A 23496-nucleotide genomic window follows, 5' to 3' on the forward strand; every position below is an offset into this window, starting at 1 on the left:
TTAAAAGCATACTTCATTTTTTTAATTCTAAATGTGTGCATGTATACCTATAAAGAAATGAAGTATACATTTTACAATACTATAGTTTTCTAATAAGTACTAATTTATCATGATAGATAATATTGAATTACATGTTACTGTATATGATTATATTAATATTACTTTAACTTGAATAAATGTAAAGGTTTTACCATAGAAAAATGATGATCTTCTGTGCATCTGAAAAATACTTTTCTTTTAATCACTATGTTTATTAGTACTATATGTGATAAGAACAAGTCAAAAGAAAAAGAAAAGTTTCATTTTTACTTTTCTTTATTTATTTATTTTTTTGCTGCTACTGTTTCCTTTTGTTGACCATCCATTCTATGATATACATCTTTTTAAACTCATTGAAGACCAGTCCATTTCTTCTTGGTTATCTAGAAGCTTATTTTTCTGGGCATAGTCCAGTGCTTAATCCAATGAGTTGAATATCTTTTGTCCTTCAGATAAAAACATCTTTAATCTTGCAGGAAAAAGGATTTGAGCTTTAATATTTGATTTTTTAAAGACTTTTAATTAATGGCACATATACTTTCTTGTTAGACATTACTGCAGATGTATAGTCATTGTCAAACCTAATTGTTTTGCCATTAAAAGTTATTGCTGAGTTTGACCACATTGTTTTCAGTATCAAATCTTTATCTTCTATAGACATGAATCTGACAATAATAGATCTTGGTGAAGATTATTTTTTGTTGTTCTAATATTTGAAAGAGCGATGTGCTCCTTCAATTCCAAAAGAAAGTGTTTCAGGCAGATTAAGGATTCTTGGTAACCAAGTATCCAGGAATTGTATCATATTATTCCCCTTCTTCTTTTTCCAGTACACCATAAATTATTATACTGTTTCTTCTGGACCAGTTTCAGGACCATTTATTTTGTCTAAAGAGTAGTGTTTTGTTTTAGCAGGAACTCCACTTGAGTTTCATTTTCATTTAAACTACCATCCACACCATTTAATGATTTCTCTATAGATGTGATTTGACATGAATTGTTTTTTCTTTTTTTTTTTCTATTATTGCATTTGGCTAGTCAATTTGTCTCTTATTTTATTGTATCAATCTTCTTCTCCAGTTTGTCTATTTTGACTGATATCTCTTGCATACTAGTAACAAGAGTCTGTAATTCTTTCTTCTTTCCATTTTCTTGTGAGAAAACTTTAGAATGACTTATGACTTCACTTATTCAACTGAACCTCTGACAGGATTAAATTAATATATAGACTTCAAAACTCTATTTTCCTGCTGAATTTTCTTCACTATTTGTTGTCATAAATGTTATTGTTTTGAACATTATTTCTTTCTTAAAACTTAAAAAATCCTGTCAGAAAAAGTAAACAGAGGCAGAGCAGAATTTTTATGCTAACTGCTTGGCATCCTGGTCACTCCCCTCTGAGTTTTTCTAATCATATCAGCTAAATGATTAATGATACATTGTATAAAAATGTTTATAAAGTCTAGGAAATCAGAAATTATGAAATCGTTTGTTAGTTACATTAGACCTAAACTTGATAATGGAATAATAATATGGAAACCTTATAAGAAAACAAGCATGAGTAAATTGGGAAGGGTACAGAAGAAATATATCAAGGGCATCCATGGATGTGAAAATTTAAGTTATTATGAAAGATTAAAATATCTGAACTTGTACAGTGCCTATTACAGACATTTAGAGGAGACCTTATTCAGGCAAATAGGGTATTTTAGAAAGAACTACCTCTGGGAATACTTTGGGTTATCAAAAAGTGGTAGTGAATCATCACATAATATATGAAGAAGATTATATAGAAATGAAAGGCTACCTAATTAGTTCTCTGAGATGGTAGCTGATGTATGGAATGGACTACCAAATACATTAAAGCAAGCACTAGTTTGGATATTTTTAAGAATAACCCGGACACTTGTTATGGGAATAACTGTTCTGGTGTATTCGTAGGCTCGAAAGGGCATTATTGCCCGTGCCTGAAATATCTGTAAGTATGTGTATAATTTTAAGAGGAAGTCTGCTCTGTCTCCCTTCCTGCACCCATCCCCCCATTACTCTGACTCTTCTGGTGAATAGTTGAATCTGACAGTAATTCATATAGAAGTCCTTGCCAGATGACTGCAACCAAGTCTGGATTTGATAAACAATAAGTAACTACTATAAGTTTCACTGGCAGGGTCACGGCTGGCTTATCTAGTACTCCCACGGCTTTTCAATTGACGTGCCTAAAAAAACACTGTAAGCTGATATTGGCTTGCTATACAAAGTGCTGAAGTGTCTTTTTGTCGAGGCATTTCAATACAGAAAAAATGGATGCAGGACTTGGAGCTCATAATTGCGTCCCCTAACACTTTACCTTTGTCACAGCTACCTACTCAGCCCCACCTTTGCTATGCTACTGCTTACTGGTACTTGTATTGGTCATGGACTGGCAGTCTCAGCCGTGTTAGCTTCTGAGGAATTACAATCTCAGCAAATGACCTCTACATCAATCTCTAAGGATTAATAGCTCTTGAAACTAACCCACTTCATCATTGGAGAAGGCCCACCAAGGCCATGTTCCTCTATATCTTTACTTGCAAATGGACTGTCTCTATCATTAACCCTGTAATGGTATTTGTGGGCTTACTACATCTCACCGGACTCTGCAGCGGTCTCTGTCTAATGACCTCCATTATTGTTGACCATACCACTAATTGTTGACTGACTTTTACTGGTCCTCGTGTAATGGCCACCACTTTCATGAATTTGTATGCTGGCCAGTATGGACTCTGGGCCCCCTTAACTGATAACACTGGTTATTGAGAAGTAACCATCACAGTCACCACTCCATGCATTTGCCCTGGGGTTTGATTATACTGCTAATATATTAGTCTAGGGGATTGCTCCCTTTAACAGTGATCCTCTTAGTGGGGATTGGCTACATCCATGCTTGAATTCTATTGTGGGTATTAGGGTATGGCCGATCACTGACCACTATACTGCTTCATGAATTGTCATTGCCATAAACCCATGTTTGTCACTGGGGACTGACTGCTTCTGCCTATTTGTCATTAGAGACTGTCACAGCTGTAAACCCAAGTCTGACATTTGAAACTGACTTTTTCTGCTGTGATCCCATGATTTTATTATAAAAAGACTGGTTGTCTATTTCATGAACAAATGCTTGCTGTTACAAAATGATTTCCTCAGTCTCACATCCTTTTGATGATTCATATTTTGCCAGCTTCAGTATCTGTCTCTGACAAATGGCCATCTTGTTCTTTTACTTTTGTTTCTGTCCTTAAGAAGTGACTGTCTATTGTTATTTATTCTATTTTTTGTCCTTAGAAGGTAAGCACATTTACAAATGAATCCTGCAAGCACATTTACAAATGAATCCTGTATTAGTCTCTAGCCAATGGTCAGCTCTCAGTAATCTCCATACTGGTCTTTAAATACTGACTGCAGAAAAATATATCAGTCACTTGGCACTGGAATATTCTGTCAGTGATCATTCTATGGGTCTGGTGGACACTGGCGACCTTTGTTCCTGACAGCTGCATTATCTTTGTTTTTAACCTGCACACTCATCTAAGGAAAATGAATGTCTCCGTCTCTGAGAAAGTACTGATTCTTAGATGTTGCTGCTCTGCTGGTAACCAGTGTATATCTTCATAGGTCACAAATGCATTTGTCACTGACATGTCTTTTGGTAAGCTGATCCTGCTTGCATCTGTTACCATCTTGCATAGTACTCCTTAGGAAGTGGTCATTTTAGTCAATGAGCCCATGCACAAATATTTATTTATTTATTTCCAGTTTGATTACCGAGGAGGTCCACTGGGCTCAGAGAGCCCATTTTCAGTGGAGGCCCGGGGAGAAAAGCTCCATATTACATACAAGTACACAAAAATGAAATTATATAAATTAATGTGAAAAGTACAAATGCATAATGGCAAGACAATTCTTAAACATATTTACAAAGTTGTTTAGAGAACTATTTGTACAATAATTAAGTTGACAGAGGCAAGAGAATAGTGTTTACTTAGTTAATAAGCATTCACAATTATAGCAAACACAGTTATTAGTTGTAGGTTAAAAATTTGAAGGTTGTAATATATATAAATTTAGAAGAAATGGAAGAGATAAAGGTGGGAAGTACACTGTTAGTTTAGAATAGATTATAGTTTCTGGAGTATTCATAGAGATATCGTTGAACTGTAGTAAAAGTAGAGTTCACACATGGCAGGTGTGATTGCCATAGTTAAACAGCATCAGCTAATATAGGTAGTTAGTAAAGATTATTGTTCTCAGTAAAAGGGGATGAGCTCAAGGACTATGTACAGTATTTACATTGTGTACATTTAAGGTAGAAAAGCAATATTAATAGTTTAGCATTACATTTGACTCAGAGGGAGGCAGATGTTTAGGAGGTTATTAGATTTAGAGTGAGGCAGCTGATTAGGAGAACAGCCTGGGGTGCAGGAATATGTAGAGAGGTTCCACGAGGAAGTATACATAGAAGAGTCTAAGCAGGTTAAGTAGGGAGAATACAGTTACATTTCCAATACTGGGTGAAGTAGGAATGAAGCTGGGTTTTAAAGTATTCATAGTTTTCAGAGAGTCTAAGAGAAGAAGGGAGGGAGTTCCATTTTTTGGTTAAGGAAGAAGATAGGAGAAGGTGACCAGCGGGAAGTTTAGGTTTGTATACAGAGAGGAGATTCTGGTGGGCAGATCTGAGGGCTGTGTGGGAGGTGTAAAAGGGTAAGATATTTGCTAAAGCAGGGCATAAAGTTGGTTTGAAAATTAATTTGTGGGCAGTAGTGAGTTGAAGGTAGTCGAGTTGATTGGGAAGTTCTAGCCACTTTAGCAGGTGGAGAGATGTGCAGTTGTGGGAGGAGTAGTTTGCTTTAGTTGCGAATTTAGCAATTTTGTTATAACATGTTTCTAGTTTTGAAGAGATGGAAGAGGATAAGTTGGTAAGTAGAGGAGCACCATAGAAAAGAGAAGGTAGTAAGTAGGTAGTGGCAAGAGTTTGTCTGGTAGATGAAGAGAGGAATTGGGAGTGTCTATATAGTATGCCAAGTTTCTGGTGAGTTTTTTTAATGTTTAGCTGAATATGTGTATCGAATTTTAGGTGTTCATCTATCGTTACCCCAAGTAGTTTAGCAGGAGACAATTTCTATAGAGAAGTAAGTATGACAAATGATACTGAAAGACTGTTTGTCAAGGTGGAGGGTTTTTGAGGGGGGAGAAAAGTAGAATTTTGGATGTATTAGCATTTAGGGAGAGATGATTTTGAAGCATCCAGTTTTCAGTTGTAGAAAAGTCCAATGGAGTTTTTGCTAGGAGGTCAGGGAGATTAGAAGCAGAACAAACTAATGTTGAGTCGTCTGCGTATCACACTATTTTAGTGTTAGGAATGGCAGCATGGAAATAATTACTAAATACATTGAAGAGCACTGGGCCGAGTATGGATCACTGGGGAACTCCAGTAGGGGTGGGTAGGATGGCTGAGGTGCCAGTTTGCCACTTCACAGCGTGGGATCTATTAGAAAGGTAGCTGTTGAATCATAATAGAGTGTTTTGTGAGAGATTAAGATTAGATAGATGATTTAGAAGGTGGGTATGGGAAACAGTGTCAAATGCTTTGGAAATATCTAGAAGGATAGTGGATACAATTTCTCCAGAATCACAGGCATGATTTACTAGGTCTAAGAAGAGAGAAGAGCAGTTATTGTACTATGTCCAGGACAAAAACCGTGTTGTGTTGGGGTGAGGAGGTGATTATTGGTAAGGCATGAGCTGGAGGTGGATGCATTTCTCAATTATTTTTGAGACTGGGGAGAGAATGGCTATTGGGGAGTAGATTTACCAGCTAGAAAGGCTCTTATACTGGTCCTTGTGGAATGGTCATTAATATCGCTGATCCCTGCTAGGGTAGTAGAGCCCATAGCAGCTCAGGAAATATATAAACAGTAATAAAGACAGATAAATAATAATGATGATGATAGTGTACAAAACAGCCAAAGCTACTGCCAAACCTTTATTTACTTTTGTCTTTCCTTCCCCTATCAGCTCTCCTTAAGTCTTCGTTCCTATAGCGTACGTATTAATTTTACTTTGGTAGACTTCTGCGTGTACCTGTGACATCCCTATTCTTCAGTGTGATATGCTGCTTGCCTTAGAGGTTACATTGCTAACATTTGAAAGGCTAAGAGTTATTACAAACTTTAATTTCCAAGTTGTTGGTTTAATTCCTTCAGTCTCCATTTACATGTCTTGTGACTCTAAGTAAATCTTTTCATTAGGCTAAAGATCGCAGGTCAGTTCCAAAAAGAAACAGTTGTACATAGCACACCTTAATTGGCTAAAAATAAATCTCTACCTGGCTTTCTTAGTGCATTTTCTGCTTTCTGGGATAATTCTGCCAGGAGTGGGCAGGCATGGGTTCATCACCATTCGAGTGGTGCTGTTGGTACTAAGCACAAAGCTTGTACTTCCTACTTATTATAGCTAACTCTGATGCATACAAAGACTGTAGACTCTTCTGGCACTACAAAGTTTCAGCAGTGACATCTGACTAGTGTGCATGTATGCAAACACTGAGGTGCGTGTTTATACTTTCTCATCACATCGTCTAAGTTTGTTTTTTGCCACTCATAGTATGGCCCTGACTGAACGATTCTTGTTTTTCAATCTGTAGTATAATTAATGTAGTGGAACCACCCCCAGTTAAGGTACTGCCTAGTTTTCTATTGCTATTTATTTCACTTTAATCCTGTGTCTTAATGTAGCAAACTTGAATGAATTTGGTTTTGATGAATGAATCCTTTTTGAGATGGTAATTGTATTTACCCACCCCAAAAAAAATCCATTTAGCTAATCAAATAGCTCCATGCGATGGCTTTTAAAGAAGTGGTGTACCACAATTTTTGACTTACTTTATTTCTATAATCATCAGTCTGGGAACCTGGCTTCATGGCATTCTTGTAATAGATAACTGGTGTGTAGAGGCTGATAAAAGGTCTTGATTATGGAGGCATGAGAAATTTAACATAGGAATGAATGGACAATTTCAAATAAATTACTCAAGAATTGAAAGCAGACCAACTGATTGGGCGCTGATAATAGTTTATCTAGTAAGGTATCTAGTTTTGGCATTCCAAGTAGGCAGATATTTTTCATTTGGTTCATCTGCCACCACCCAAGCACCAACAGCAGCCCCAAACACTCCTTTTTATGTACACATTTTTATGTTATTTTCAGATATGTCGAAAAGCTGATAGCAGAGACTATGCCCACTGCAGGGGTAAGGGTTTTCTACTACCTTGTGCTTTATTCTTCTAAAAGCACCTGGCCGCCAGACAGGTCAGTACATTATAAACATTGAGACAGTATTTGTACTGTAGTGCCTGTAGCAGTCTAGCTTCCAGCTTTTTCTATTGTCTTCTGAGTTTGTCTTCCTGCCAAGAGTAATAGATGCTTTAGATAATGACGTATGTTAGAGACTGGTAATGTCACAGTATCTCTAAGGGCTGAGATGGAAGAGCATTTGAAAAATCAGTCAGCATAACTGACTTGTAAATATAGAATAATACATAATTAAAAAGAAGGTACATGGAGGTGGGTTATCATCCTTTGAGGGACAGCTGTTTAATAAAACAGTAAGGCACGGTAATGCTTGTACTTCATCATCGTCTAACGTCACTCTTTTGGTGGTTCAAATTTTGAGGCAAACTGTTAAATTCCAAGAAGAGATGTTGTTGCATGATAACGCACAACAACAGAGTACCATATCTTACTACTCTGATGCAAAGCTGAGTCCCGATAATAGTTACCTTTTCTGTGCCCAACCAAAATACAGTGACAGCATTGCTGACTATTGTCATTCCTGTGGATTTTTAGCCACTGAGTGGTCTTTAATTTGCATAGTCACTGGATAACTTAGCAATAAACATGACCTAGGTCTGTGTTATGGTAGAATTTTTTCATGCTAATGATGTTTTTGAGGAGCAGTGTGCATGTGTGTGTTTGTGTCAGGTCAGGATTTTGCTTTTATACAAATACCTTTTTAACGTGTTTATTAATTCATTTGTTTTACTTTAGTATAGTGTTATTAGGTTCCCTATTAGATAAACGAACACATAAAATGTTAAGTGTGACATGCTTGATAGCTTTAAAGCAAAAGTTCATCAAAGTGAAACCTAAGAATGTCAAAACAAGGAGTTTCGAAAAGTTATAGTTGGCCAGCCATCAGGAAGCCAACAGCTAACTTCAAAACATTCACCTTGTCTAGCTGCTCTTACAGTCCTCCAATGTGGTGTGGTCTCCTCGTCCACCCTGTGTAATGTTATGACAGTCCTCCACTGTGGTGCGATCTCGGAGTTGGTATATTTAAGTGGGGTGTGTGGGGGACACAGCCCCTCCCCACACTTTATTTTGTTTGTTGATTTGTTTTTGTTTTTTTTTCGGGGGGGGGGGTTAAATGGTGTACAGTACATTTTAGCCATCAGCCGTTGGCTTCCTGACAGCTGGCCAACTATAACTTTTCAAAACTCTTTGTTTCGACATTATGGGGTTTTGCTTAGATGAACTTTCATTTAAAGGCTGTCTTACTTGACGTTTTAAGCATTCGTTTATCTAATATAGACCAGTGATATTATAGGTGCACTGAATAAGCTTCTGAATAGCATGCTCTCTGCCATTATCCTAGTGACCTCTAAACTCAAAGCATGAGGTTAGAGGCATATAGATGATCCAGCATATTTCCTAATTAACAAATGATAGATACATACATAGATACAGAGGAAATTAATATGCCATTTAAGATGTCACAAATTACTTTGAAACAGCTTTAGAATTAAATGATGACATTTGTCAAGTGCCAGTCTTATGTAGTGGAGATACCAGACACTGGTGTTGTAAAAAATATGAAAACACCTGGGGTGCTGAACTCTGATTCCCATAAAACTCCTTTCATGCTTCTGCTAGGTTACCATGTACTAGGTTTTCCCTAAAAATCTTCTTTTATGAAGCAGTGTGAATGTTTTCATTTAAAAAAGGATTGAAACCTTGATGTTATATTGTATTGCGGCAGTAGTCGTCATATAGCTGTTGAGATCACACATTTTACTTGAAAAGAAATCTGTAACCATTTATATGTGAACCCAATTCTCCCATAATGCTCTCACTGTGTTAGGAGGCACTGTGCAGTTGATGTCAGTTTAGTTTACATATTTTCTTATTATTGCAGTTGAACTGTTTGACACATCGTGGAATTTAATATAGTATTGCAGGACTTATTTTATTTAACACATTCGTTTTCAAAGCAAAACATTTTGTGTCTGTACAATAGTGATTTTTGCCACTTTGAACAATATGAAAAGTACTTTTTTTATAAATGTTTGTAATTTCTACTGTTCACAATAAAGTTTTAATGTAAAAGAGGTAGTATTCAAAAGTAAGAATGTATGTAGCAGAAAAAAAGATTTTTCTTTCTCGGAGTCAAACAGAATGTGTGTCTTTTCATGACCATGGTGCTAAAAGGATAAAATTTTTACTTTAACATATTCTTAACTAATCAACAACAGTTTTTAAATACATTATTTTGTTCTGCACTGGCACATCTGAATGTACTCACAATAGACATAAGACTTAAAACACCACAGGGTGTAAATGCTGCAAACTAAATTTGTGTGTACATCGAACATATCTGGCATGGGTAATGCTTTTCCAATAGTCAGTTTTTTATAGGGAGCTTAACTGAATTATTGTGTGATATGTAATCTCTCTGTAGAATATGACCTCAAGAGGAAGGGCTGTCTACTCGCTGGGACAGCTGAGCTCCACTAGGATTTGCACTTTTTTCATTGTGTGCAAAATATGCAGTCTATGAGTTTTAGAAACCCATTGAGAGCTGCTTATATTTTCAGCTGGCTCCTATTTTGATATACCATGTGGTGAAAAAGGACTTAGTACCTGGATTTGTGAGGAGTTAATGTGCTCAAAACAGAACAAGGGTGATGAATCCAAATTAGAAGATGCTCATATAATAAACTGCTTAGGAGAAATCAGTCTGTATGGATCAGTTACATTCATTTTCCTTTATGTTTGTGCCAGTGCATAAATACATTGTACAATACACTTCATTTTCATGTCTACATTTATAGTTAACAACAGCTGACAGTAACTTTATACACTATTATTATTAAGCACACACACACCACTGTACATTAATGCTGTGGCAAAGATATATGATCAGATCTTGCCTCTGATGAATACTGTTACAGTTGCAGTTATAGTTAACAAAATCATTATTTTTAATAAAGTCATGTCAAACTAAAGATCAGAAGTGATTACGTGTAAATTACTTTTTGTATAATGTTTATCGTTTTAATGTATTCTTTCTTTACAAGGTGGTTTAGCAAAGGGTGTCACTGAGTGCCCTCTGCCAGATTCTCTTTTTAATGTATTCTTTCTTTACAAGGTGGTTTAGCAAAGGGTCTCACTGAATGCCCTCTGCCAGATTCAGATAGAAGAGGAGAATGGCGTTATACTTTCATTGATTAGTTTGAGGTAACGGGGATGGAATAACCTTTCATATGTATGAGTTCTTCATTTGTAATACAGCAAACAGCTGTTAAATCAGCACGTAAAAGAGTATGGAAGTGTGACAAACTGTGACCAATTCCTGTTTAAGTGGTATTTTTGTTTTATACACATGCTTCATGTTAAATGCAACCACACATACCTGCAAGATAGAAAGAATGCATGACAAGTTAATGTGAGAAGGATTTATCTACATGGGAGTGGTGTGACTTAAATAATATTACTGATATGTTAGGCATAAACGGGGATGTCTCAGAGCAACAAGTTTCCTGTTTTGAGCTTCCCATTATATGTATGAAGTTTGCGTTAAGGCGATACATTTTACTTTTCATTCTGGATTTTTTCAGGAAAGTCAGTAGGATTCCAAATGATTGAAAAAGTTCAAGGAAAAGAAAAAATAATGCTAACCGTTTCTTCTCTCGTTTTTATTAACTTTCTTGCTACAGTTGAGGTGTGGACAAGGTACATCTGGTCAGATGTGAAGGCAAAGTATTGATATTTGGTCATTGTATGCCATGAGTTATCTCTAGGGTCTTATACAAGGACAAACAGTGGTGATTTGCAGTGTTCAATAAACAAAGCTCAGTAGATCCCTTTTCATAGCTTTTGAACCACCAGACGTATTACATTTTTATACATTGCTGCTCAGCATTCTGTTGCATAGATGGATGCCATGCACCATTAATAGTTTAGGTGAAGAGGCTGTATGGTTAAAATATTTAAACTTTCACATAATGTATCACAAATCTAGCAGCCAGTGTTGTTATTCTGCTTTGTCTACATAGAGGAGCAGTATAACAGCAAATAAAGGGCTGATATTTTTTTATATGCAAGTAAGAAACTGAATTTGACAAAAAAACAAGAAAAAAAATTATAAATATTTAGTCTCCTGTGTGATTATCAAGTGCTTAGTTAATAAGACGTCAGAGTTTAAACTCCTCAGTCCAAGACATATTTGAATAGGTTAAAAAAACAAGCAAACATTAGCAGCCATGTTATAGATGGTTGTAGAAATTTTACTGGAAAATTCTTTCCCTTGCAACTTCATAAATCAATAGCAGCACTCCATTCCCACACCATCTGCACTTGTCGTCTGTGCCCCTTGACAGCTTGTGCCTGGGGCAGCTGCCCCCCTTTGCCCCACCATAGTTATGGCTTTGATTATTTGAAACAGCAATGTCATGAACTGCTGTAGGAATTCAATGTGTAATATATGTACTGTATTTCTGCTTCTGTCAGAATTCAGTGTGTAATATATGTGCTGTATTCTTGCGCCTGTCAGAATTCAGTAATATACACATACTGTATTGTTGCGCCTGTTAGAAATCATGTAATGTACGTACTGTATTTTTGCTTCTCTCAGAAGTCAGTGTGCCAAATATGTACTGTATTGCTGCCCTTGGTCTTGCTTAGGCCATATATCATTAATGATATTGCTATATAAATATGATTCATGTAAATGTCATCAGCTCTGTATTACTTTTGACACATCTGCTTGCTTTTTTCACTGTCACAGTAGTACTACTTTGTATTCCTTTATGTTCTCCTTCTGGGCAAGTAGAAATTATACTTGCATTGTGGCTTTTTGTTACTAAACCACATATGTCTTAAACTTTTATCTTCCAGCCCCAGTGAACAACCAAACGGACATACCTTCATGTGTACTTACAGACATAAATGAATGGCCGATGCTTTCTTAAGGCAAAGGAAGTAAATGAAAACATTTGGCAAGAGGTGAAGGACTTTATGAAGGTGTAATCAGAGGAGTTTTCTGATGATGGTTGCAGTGTTGAAACAGAAACTACCAAGGGCTTTTGGCAGGTGAAGCGTGACCTTCAATGGTGCAAAACTACTTATTTGAAAAAGGGGAAACAAGAATTTTTTATGTGAAAGGAGTGAATGTATCAGACAAGAGATATGTTTGTTTTGCTATGTTATCTGAATAAAATCTGTCCTGTCTTCCACTGGCCAAACATATGAGTATAATCTACAGCTGATCTTGACTTTAAATCTAAATTAACAAATCACCTGAGGGGTGCATCTTCTTCTAAAGGCCTTTGAGATACTAGATGGAGGGGCGGCAGAGTGGTAATATGTCTTTCTCACAGCTTCAGGATCTGCAGTTCAGTCCTGATTTCTTGTCATTACTGTCCCTGCGACTTTGTCATGTTTGGCTCACTGTCCCTGTGGATTTGTCATGTTATCCATCTGCCTTTTTGGTGTTCTCTGCGTACTCTAGTTTCTCCCACTTCCCAAAAACATGCTGTACAACTGGCTTTTCTAAATGTTCATATGTACTGTATTTCTCACTGCCTTTGTGGTCCATGTCATGGTTAAAAATGGTGTGTGGCCATTTCAAATATCTCGTTAATAAAAAAATAAATTAAATTAAGACAAAAATGATTAACCCTACTAGGTAGTGATATTCTAAATCCAGTTTATTGCTGTTTTCTTGATATTACTGAAACCTAAACCCATTTTTTCAGGTTGAAATTTTCAGTATATGAACATTTATGTTTGTAACTATTGTTATTTGTCTTGCCTACTTTTCTGCTTTTTTAATTTCTAGGTTAAGAATAAATCATATTTGTATGGACAAAAACTGCTAATTTATATTAGCTAGTAGGTTCTTGTTTGTAATGGAATTTTGTACAATGAGCTGTCTTTAAATGGATGAATTACAACATTTTATCTCCATGTGTTCAGTCCTATTTCTTTATTTGCTGCCTTATGGTCTTTGTGTCTTGTCTTTGAACACTATCATGGCTAAGAAGGGTCTTTGTGTTAGTACTCTTTCCAGGTTATCATATAACAAAATAAACAGAACTTTTAGAGTCCTGGAGAACTGAATTAATAGGACAACAGTCAGTGTGGCAAGTAGTGTTTATGTGTGTGACTATTTAGAGCTGTTAGGGTGCACACATTCATTAACTATTACACAGCCATGGTTAAGGGTTCAAAGAGTAAGACAGATGACTACAGATGTTAAGCCGTCTGCTGCATCTGCCGGCTTGGATTGAGTATTGAGCTTGTACTGTATAAAGGAGAAATGATTTAATGCTGCTCTGCAAGCAAGATTTGCTTACATGGCAGAGAGTAAAACAATAAGATGAGAAGAAAAACAGTCGTACTGCCTACAAATGTTTACCATCCATCTATCCATCTCAGACTGTAAGATAGAGTCATCAAATGCAGATAGTGCTGATTCAATCTGTACAACAGAGCAATGTTTCATGAAGGTGTACATTCCAAACTAATGAATGATCATCCATCCATCCATGGAGATGATCAAGCTTTTTCTTTAAACTGCAAATTCTAAAGGATGCAATATAATGATTGCTGTTCACAGAACAGCAAGATATTGGTTTAGGCAGGCCCAAATGCAGGGGTGCAGGGTGTTACCTGATGTATTCAGGACTAATATGAAGGCTATAATAATAAGAAGAAAACATTTTGTAAACTATGCTGAGACTGTGACTTTAGTACAGCAGATATATTTATTTAGCACTGCTGACAAGGACTAGAAGAGGGAAGGTATTGCTTGCTTACTTGATGTTTTACGAGCCACATCCAATATCTGGTGTGACCTTGTGAATAGGCAGAAATTAACTCAATGAGCACAGCTTGGAGAAGGGGTTGTAGAACACTTCAAGAACCAAAAGCTAGGATAGGAGCAAAGAGCTCCAGCAGTGTTATAAGGATAGTATGGAAGTAGCCATGAGGAGGGAGAAAAAGAAGTTAATTGAAGACAGAATGTGTACTGCAGTCATGGTGTTAATACACCAATGCAGAATGTTAATAACATGTTTTAGAGAGCTGATAAAAATGTTATGTATTTTATTTATTTAACTGGGAAGGTGGGATGTTTTGTGGACCATTTTCAGTCATAACCCAGACTAAATGAAATGAACGGAATGTATTTACAAGAACAGACTTACCAAATTAACAGGTACAGTAATGACTAAGTTCCAGTTATACAAATCAAGACATAAAATTACAGAATATACAAATATGTAATGAAGAGGTAGTTATGCAAGATAAACAGTGAGAATAATCAGTAAATTAGCAGAGCAGGTATGTAGAATAAAAAAAAAAAAAGATAACAACTATTATACCATGATCCCCCCCAAAACGTGCACGCTGATTGGCCAGCGTGCCCGTTGTAAATCGAGTTATACTAATGGAAAAAGGTCCGGTTGCCCGGACTTTTTTCCATTAGTATAACTTCGTTTTAAACACTGTCTCGCTATGTTAAATGGGTTTAACATAGCGAGACAGCTTTAAAATAAGCAACGGAGATCTCCGTTGCTTATTTTAAACTGTCTCGCCATGTTAAACCCATTTAACATAGCGAGACAGTGTTTAAAAGCAACGGAGAAAGCAAGATCTCCGTTGCTTTTTATGTTCGCTATGTTAAATGAGTTTAACATAGCGAGACAGTTTTAAAATAAGCAACGGAGATGTCCGTTGCTTATTTTAAAACTGTCTCGCTATGTTAAACTCATTTAACATAGCTTAAACACTAAAAAGCAACGGAGATCTTGCTTTCTCCATTGCTTTTGCCCACAGCTCTGATGTACTGTGCAGGCGCGCAGTACATCAGAACTGCCGCGATGCCAGACATCTGCGGAAGGGCAGTAAACAGGCATTATACTATGCCATTATTTAAGAAAAGTAATAGTTTCTTTTCTTAAATAATGTCATGGTATAATAGCAATAACCCACTTCTGGGTGTGGGTAATTGTAAATTTACCCACGGTTGGCTTTGTTTGGTCCTCGGGCTAGCCCTCGGGACCAAACCACGCCAACCGTGGGTAAATTTAGCATTACCCACACCCAGGCGTGGGTTATTGCTATAAAGACCAACCACCCTAAATAAAGGCATTAATAATTCTCTCTTAACAAATCACGCAGTATTCCACTAAAGCTTTAGCAGTTCTGATCATTCCTGACGGGAAGGATGGTTTCAGGTAGCAGTAGCAATCTTGGAAAAGGCCTTCTTCCCAAAGGCAATGGATAACAAAGGCCTTATCACAGCTAGTGTCCTCTGGTCATGCAATCTAAGCCTGCTATTACAGATTATTACAAGCAATACCCAAGTGAGGGGCAGACAGAAGTCTGTATTGGAGTTAGAATACCAAAGAAGCAAGTCAATGGTTGCTCTAGCAGTGATCAGAAAGCATCTGGCCTTCCGTTGTGTTAAACATTGATGTTGAAGCTGTTCCATAAGAGCAATACAGTAACATACATTTTAACTGCAGTCTATTGTAGGTTGGTGATTTATGGTAAATTATGGGCAGATCATACTCAAGTCTGAACATGAAAAGGATTAAACTCAATACTTTCCTGGCCTCTAAAATTAAAAGACTGGATAATTTACTGCAGCACTCCAGTTTTTAATCCTTTCTCCACAAGGAATTCCATATGAAATTTGAAGGAAAGGGATAAGTCTAGTCAAACACCCATATATTTATTTTGCTCACCTTGGAAAATTGAGAAGTATTAGGTTAAAATGAAAGTACTGCAGGAGCATTCATGAGCCTTTGTGGTGCATAAAAGACCATGTCTGTTTTCTTCTTGGAATTAATAACCAGCTTATAGAAGCCAACCATTTAGAAAGAACAAATAAGTCATTTTGGAGTAATTTGTATTCTGTGGCTAAGGTTCTATCTGGTCTAAGAAGAATGATGCTATCAGCATACAGGATAGCTCTGACCTTTACAGGGTCAACAATAAGGTCATTAGCAAAAAGTGTGTATAGTATAGGTTCCAGAAGGTTGCCTTGTGGAATACCTGCCTTGAACAAGCAGTTTGATTTAGACAGTTCAACAAGAGCTTCAAAATATGGCATCTAGGTAGTTTCTGAACCACTTAGTTAAGCTTTCATCAAAGCCATCTATGTCAGTTTAGAGACCAGGAGAAGGCGGTCTGCTTTTGCATGCTCTGCTCATGTGTGTGGATGCAGCATCAGTAAACAGAGCTGTCTTGTAGCTGGAGAGCATGGCAGGCTTCAACTTCCTGGATGGCATTAAGGTGCTAAAGCCCTTTCTAACAACATCTTGGACACGAGGTAAGCGTCCATACTTTTCTAAATATTCTGGCATCTGGCAAGAGATAGACTTTTTCAAATATTTTCAGATAGGCGACAGAAATTTACAGTTGGGTGATAAGCCAAAGGAGAGGAAGAAACTGAAGTTTTTCTAAGGAGGATGACAATGGCATGCTTTAAAAGCCCGTAGCAGAGTGCTACATGAAAAAGTTAGATTAAATAGATGGGCCAAAAGACAGGCAGTAGTAAGAGTGGACATTTTAAGGAAAGCAAGATGGAATGAAGAAATTTTTTTTTGGGGGGGGGGGGCATTGCTCTTATATATTTTTTAAAGTAAACTACGTATAATCTCATATAAAAATTGCTACACAAAGAAAAGGACAATGGACACAAAGATGTGATGGTGAAGGATGGTAAGATGGGAGGGGTCAGGAGGGGATTAGAGGCAGGTATAGTCAGTCATACCTGAGAGATAATGCTCTCCGACATGTTGGCAGACCTTTGCTGAGAAATGCCAAATGGAAAGAGGGTTTTTGGAAAAAGCACCAGTCGATTCTTTGATGTTTCTCTACAGCAGTTTTGGATAACTAGCAAATGTGATTTGTTTTCTTATAATGTAAGCTGGCTTTGTGGAATTCCTGGCTAGAACACAAATCTGAGAGTAAGTCCAGTAAGAGAATACATTTATCAGATTAAGTACTTATGTCCATAAATGGAAAGTTCTTTATTAGAATTTGAATCATGAAACAAACACTTGTATTTAAAAGCTAAGCACATTTATGTGACCAAACATCACTGTCAGTTGACTGTAACTGTTCAGTTCATTTTTAAAAGACAGATGTCTCTAAAACATTAGATTGTTACACCAGTATCAGCCATTAAACTAAATTCCAATAAATATATTTATGTATTGCACAGATGACATTTTTGCTTTCATTAAAAATGAAAAGATAATTACCATGACTTGGCAGCACTTAGCTTTATTACACTAACCATAGAAATGTTGTCATTTAATCCTTTTACAGGTGTAGCATTCAGTTTTAAATTCCAAACAACTTCCCTGTATACCAATGCAGATTCCAATGCCCCATCTTTCTCTGGCATGGACATCTTTTCTAGTAAAAGGGAAATAAAACATTTATAATATTTGTATATTGGAGAGTGTGTATACAGTGCATTATTAATGCTGCCACCCTTTATGTCATAAGCACGTTTATATATCCTATCCCTCAACCTACTTTCTGTTTTTCCTGTGTAATAAGTTTCACATGATAGGCATTCCACTAAATAGATTACCTCCCAAGTGTTAGAATCAAAATGATCTGTGCTGGCTAATATTCTGGGGTAGCCACTCACTGGAACACTGGGGCCATTAGCAGTATGTCTACAGTATCTGTAATGTCTGCATTTTCTCATGCATCAATTGTTTATAACAGCTTAGTGTTCAGTTTCAAGATTTTGACTAATACTGGAACAAAATATGCTGCCACAGCATTTACCTCTAAGCCATAATCCCATTTGATAGGTTTATCACTTTTGCCCCATATAACAGAGAGTTCTTCAGACCTAATCATCTTAACAGACCAATGTGTAATATAAAACATTAGACCATGTGATTTCGGCCATTTTCTTCTTATGGTTAAGAAGTTTTGGTAAGCTGTTTGAGGACTGACATCCTTTTTCATCAGTTCTACAAGTCCTAACATTAACAATGGACATTTGTTCCAACAGGAAAAAAATGTTGCCCTGAACAGAGGAGAGTATGCTTAGGGAAGTGCAGTTGTGTTAGGAACTTTCACTAGTTGTAGATGTTTAAGAGTACTCGATGTTGTATTCATCACGACCTGCATACCTGTCTGCAAGAGCCTCACGTGCTAGCCTGACATCCAGGATTTTAAATTCCATCTCTTGGCTTTGGCTGATTCTTTCTCACTTGGATATCAGTACATCAGTGGTATTAGAGCCTTGGCCAATGCCATCTTCAGCTCTTTCTTGCCATAGCTGGACAGCACAACTAGACCTAGGGGACTCACTCCAAGGGGCAAGCATTCACCCAAAAAGGCCCCTGTCTACCTCTCTGAGTTCTAGGCAAGATTGGAGAAAGAAAGGAGCCTCGTGGTTAAAATGACGGGGAAAGAAGGGAGAATAAGGTGAAGAATTACTAACCATATCTCCAAGATGTTTTTCTGTTAAATTGATCTCATTCTGTTTTTGTTTTATTGTAACTGTATTTTGCTTTACTTTTTGTACATATTCCATGTTATACTTTTTACTTTTACTATATTGTATAACTTAAATTACATTTTTATATGTTCTATTAATTCTAGTATGTAATTTTCTGGAGCTTTTCTCCTTGTGTCTCTACTGAAAATGGGCCTTCTAGCTCAGTTGGACCAACCCAGTTAACAAATGTCGAATAAATAAATAAAAAGCTATCCAAGCAGGATAACAGAGGGGAAGTTGGCAGAGGGGGTGGGAATAAAGACTGTAACAGTGAATTTATTCAGACAACTGCGGTTATTGTAAGTTAATACAACTGAAATATGTTCTTTTCAGTATTTACTACTGCAATTATAGCTTTTGAGGAGACTCCTAGAATATAAGGATCAGTGGACAGCTGGCTCAGATAGGGCTAATAGTAGTGCAGACCTTGCAAAATGGCTATGACAAACCCTGTGCTCACTTTGGATGTGTACACTAGCAGCTAAAATCTGCCTGTGGGATTTGCTTGCCACACTCAGTACAATTATTCTGCAGTTATTCTGTTTACAAGACACCTCAGTATTATTGTCACTGTCAGATAGTTACAAAAATTCAGAGTAATCTCATAAAAAGTCGGAAAACATTCCTGCCTGGCGTACTTGCCAAAAAGCCTGAAAAGCAGGCTGACATTCTGTATTCACCTTACAAATGCACTAAGACTTTGACAAGAAATTTCTGAAAACGCTACTAATTAATGACACACTTATACCACTGACATCTGGATGCCTGAGGTGAATGGAGTCAGCCAAAGGCAATCTAAAGGTCTGGATGATGGTCCTATGCATTTGGTTCCTGCAGTCATGAATCACAGATGTGATTTATATATCTTTTTATTGATCTACATATTTATCTACCTATCTATCTACCTATCCTATGTTAACCAGGTTAGTCCCTCTAGGCTAGTAGCATTTTGTCAGGGGAGACTCAAGGTGGTACTGCTCCAGTGATAGTGAATATTATGAAGAACATCATACATAAGGAAGCAGTTTTGTTACTTTTCTCAAGCCAAGGTGACAAGTCCATGTTGTCAAGTTCAGGTGGTTCACTGATTTCTGTCATCTCAGGGAAGGGTCTCCATAATATGTAAATGGAATCAATCAGTAAATGTCCAGAGGATCATTAGGCAATGACAGAGCAGTGATAGGTTCATAGGTGGTTACTAGTCTATTGACCAGAAGGTATTTACAAGCCTAGATGTGTGTACCCAATATAATACTAGAGAAATCCAATATAAAGGATCTTATCTAAACTAGAGATCTTAGTTAACAATGACTGCCCATATCTAGGAGGGTCATGGGTGAAATCCCTTGCAGGAATTTACAGTTTCACATCCAGTCATCCAGGCTATGCCTAAACAGGATCATAGAGAGACTATTTTTGATATGAGGTGGTAGCCTATTCCAGAGAAGTGGCAACCTCTGAGGGACATATCTGTCATTCCAGCGGGTCCTATTTATGTCGCAGGCCAGGTTAAGGTCCCTGGAGTGGGTTACCATTGTCCCATTTGACTTGCAGATGTGCAGCATTTCCATTAGGTATGGATCCGAGATTGCTGTGTAGGCCAGGCACAAGTCTCCTTTAAGTAGTCTGTAAGCAACTGAGTACAGTGACAGTTTCTTCAGTCTGTCAATGTATGATGTGCTGTAGACCCTTAATTTTGTTGGTTAGAAATCTCTGAGGTCTCTCAAGTTGCTGCAAGTGCCTGGTAAGGTACATACCAAAGGAGGTATTGTACTCAATTATTGGCCTGATGAGGGTCAAGTGCAGGGGAGTTATGACCTCTTTCACTCTTGAGGCAATGCTTTTGCTTATGAGGTGTGCAATATAAAATTGCATTCTTACCACAGTAGACACATGGTGGTCAAAGTTTAGGCTACAGTCAACTTGTGTTTCCAAGTCTCTTACTACTTTTTACTTAGAGTATTATTATTTATATGATAGTCTGTGGAGATATTGTTTTTACCGAAGGGGATGATAATGCTTTTTAGCATTGAGTTTGCATCCATGGCTTTGTCATCAATCACTGGTTTGTGTAAGTCCCTCTTGAAGTCTATTCACATCATTTGAAGATTCAATGACTGGACCTAATTTGCAGTTGTCGGCAAACTTAGTCAACCACAGCCTTTTTGTTTTGGCCTGAACGTCTGAGAAGTATATTCCAAACAATAGGGAGCCCAGCACTGACCCCTGTTGAAACCCACTGGTGACGGGTCTGCTGGTTGAGGTAAAGTACCCAACTTTGACTGAGTGTGATCTGTCAGTGAGCTAGTTAGCAACCCACCTGATGTCATGAGGGTTGATATTCAACTGGGAGAGCTTATCAATGATACCGAAATGTGGGATTGTGTCGAAGGCCTTGGCTAATTCAGAGTAGGCCTTATGTACAGATGTGCTTTTGTCTATGGCTTTGGTGATGTTTTTGAAGTCCACCAGGTTTAATAGGCATGATCTGCCTTTGACAAAGCCAAACTGTGTCAGATAGAGATTACCTATATCCTTATTTATAAGGTCCATGATGATTCATTCCGTGGCCTTACAGATAAGGCTGGTGAAGCTTATGGGTCTGTAGTTTTCAAGGTCTGTTGCTGTTGTACCCACTTTATGAAAGGGGATGACATTTGCTGTTTTTCATTCAGCAGGGACAAAACCAGTAATCAGGCTGTGATTGAAGAGAGTACCTAATGGAGTAAAGGGGTTGGGAGGGTGGCCTATTGGTGAAGGTGTTTGTCTTGCAGACACAAGGTGCAGGGTTTGAGTCTCAGAAGGGATAATTGGCTAGGCTTAAAATGCCTCACAAGGGCAGTTAGCTTAGTACTAACCTATGAGTTGCTAACTCATGTTTTAGACCATTTAAAGCATAGCCTGGGATGGTCTCATATCAGCTGTGTTTTTGGACTTTGAGAAAGCAATAATGACTTGCTCTTTGGAGATGCAAGATTGGGGAGATGTAGAGGGAATGTTTTCTGGAATGCTTGAAGTGGACAGGGGGGTGACATTTTTGCCAAACCTGTCAGCTAATAGGGTAGCTATTTTCGTATGATCAGTGTGTGTGATGCCATCCAAAGGAAGTCCAGCACACATCATACCTCTCAACTGTACAGAGTTTCACAGAATGCACGGATTTTTGCCTCATATTTTTGGTCCATTTTTCATAAATGTGTAATTTTCTGACAATTAGTACCAAATCATTAAAGAGTGAAGTTAGAAAATAATGACAGATATTTGAGTTTCAGACTTCGTATCCTTCATGCTAATGCAAAAACCTGTTATTCTATCAACTTTCTAAGTTTGTAAGAGCAATATTTAAAAATTGTCCCTATTTTTGGGCCTTTCTTGCTCTAAGAGGTTGAGAGGTATGCATCTGGGTCCTACCTTTTAGGTTACGGATATAGCTGAAGAATATCTTATGGTTAGCCTTAGTTATGTTTGCTAATTTTTTTTTTGAAATTGCTCTTGGAGGATTTCACAAGTTGTCTTACTTGTTTTTTCAAGCAGAGGGGAGTCATCTAATCGCTGCCAACCTTAAGTGTCAGCAATGCATGCAACTTTTTAGTACTGTGCTGTTTCCCCTTTTATTGCCCTAGGCAGGTTAAGATGTATGCCACCATTAGCGTAAGAATATAACTGCTCATATCCAAAATTACTGAAATATAATGAGCATAAAAAAGCACAGCATGTTGCATATGATCCTGGATCCCATTAGAGATTCTAATGGGATCCAGGATTATTTGGATTTGCCCATCCCTACCGTAAATCTTATCTTGGTCACTGCTCCCAGTCCAATCTCATTTGCTCACTCAACATAAGTGCAGTGAGATTATTTGGGCAAGACTGTCCCCTTGCTTCTTTGACTTTGAACACTTCTGTTTCCTCCCTCTCCACTTTAAAAAAAAAAATTGTACACTTTATTCATCTGCTTTTACTGTAATTGTAAAACAAAACCACGCAAATGAAATTGACAGTATATTTGACTAAAACCAACGTAGAAAAGCAATTCATTGGGTCCACACCATAAGATCCATACATCCACAGGATTAACAGGACTAAACTTCATTCTGAAGAAGTTTCTGGTTTGGTGAGGGAGATGGAAGCGCTTAACTTTCTTTGTGTTTGGAATAAAGTGTGTTCATAAGAACTTTGGTCCTGTTATTCTTGTGGAGGTATGGAGCTTATGGTGTGGACCCAGTGAATTGCTTTACTGTAACTGTGTTCTTCATACTTTATTACCTTATTTTTGCTGTGTGATCTTAAGGGGTCGAGTGCTTTTATTCTGCTGCATTTAATACTGCTTGTTAGTAGCCTAATTAAATGTATTTGTTATTCTAAGCATTTTAAGGTTTGGCCTTAGCACTTGTGCTTCAGGCGAGTTACTTTACATTTAAGAAGGTTCTTGTGGTCTACACTCTTGTGGACAAACCCTTAACAAAACCTTTTCTCCATAAAGTCTTGCATACCATTGCTAGACTCTCCTTGTGCTCTGACTGTGTGTGGCTCAATCTGGAAATACAGAGCTGGTAAGTATATTTTTTGGTACTTTTTAACTGTTCAGTGTTCTGCACTGT

At 37.4% G+C, this 23496-nt stretch overlaps 1 long non-coding RNA gene across 3 annotated transcripts in view; it reads left to right on the forward strand.

Moving 5' to 3' along the window:
• LOC122811839 overlaps positions 1-13320 on the forward strand; it is a 799357-nt gene extending 786037 nt beyond the window's left edge. For all 3 annotated transcript variants that reach the window (XR_006366301.1, XR_006366298.1, XR_006366300.1), the window contains one exon: positions 12250-13320. This is a non-coding gene — a long non-coding RNA (uncharacterized LOC122811839). The remainder of the gene's footprint in view (positions 1-12249) is intronic.
• Positions 13321-23496: the final 10176 nt, after the last annotated feature.

Source organism: Protopterus annectens, chromosome 9.part0 (assembly GCF_019279795.1).
Source record: "Protopterus annectens isolate FY-2018-M chromosome 9.part0, PAN1.0, whole genome shotgun sequence".
Classification (NCBI taxonomy): domain Eukaryota; kingdom Metazoa; phylum Chordata; order Ceratodontiformes; family Protopteridae; genus Protopterus; species Protopterus annectens.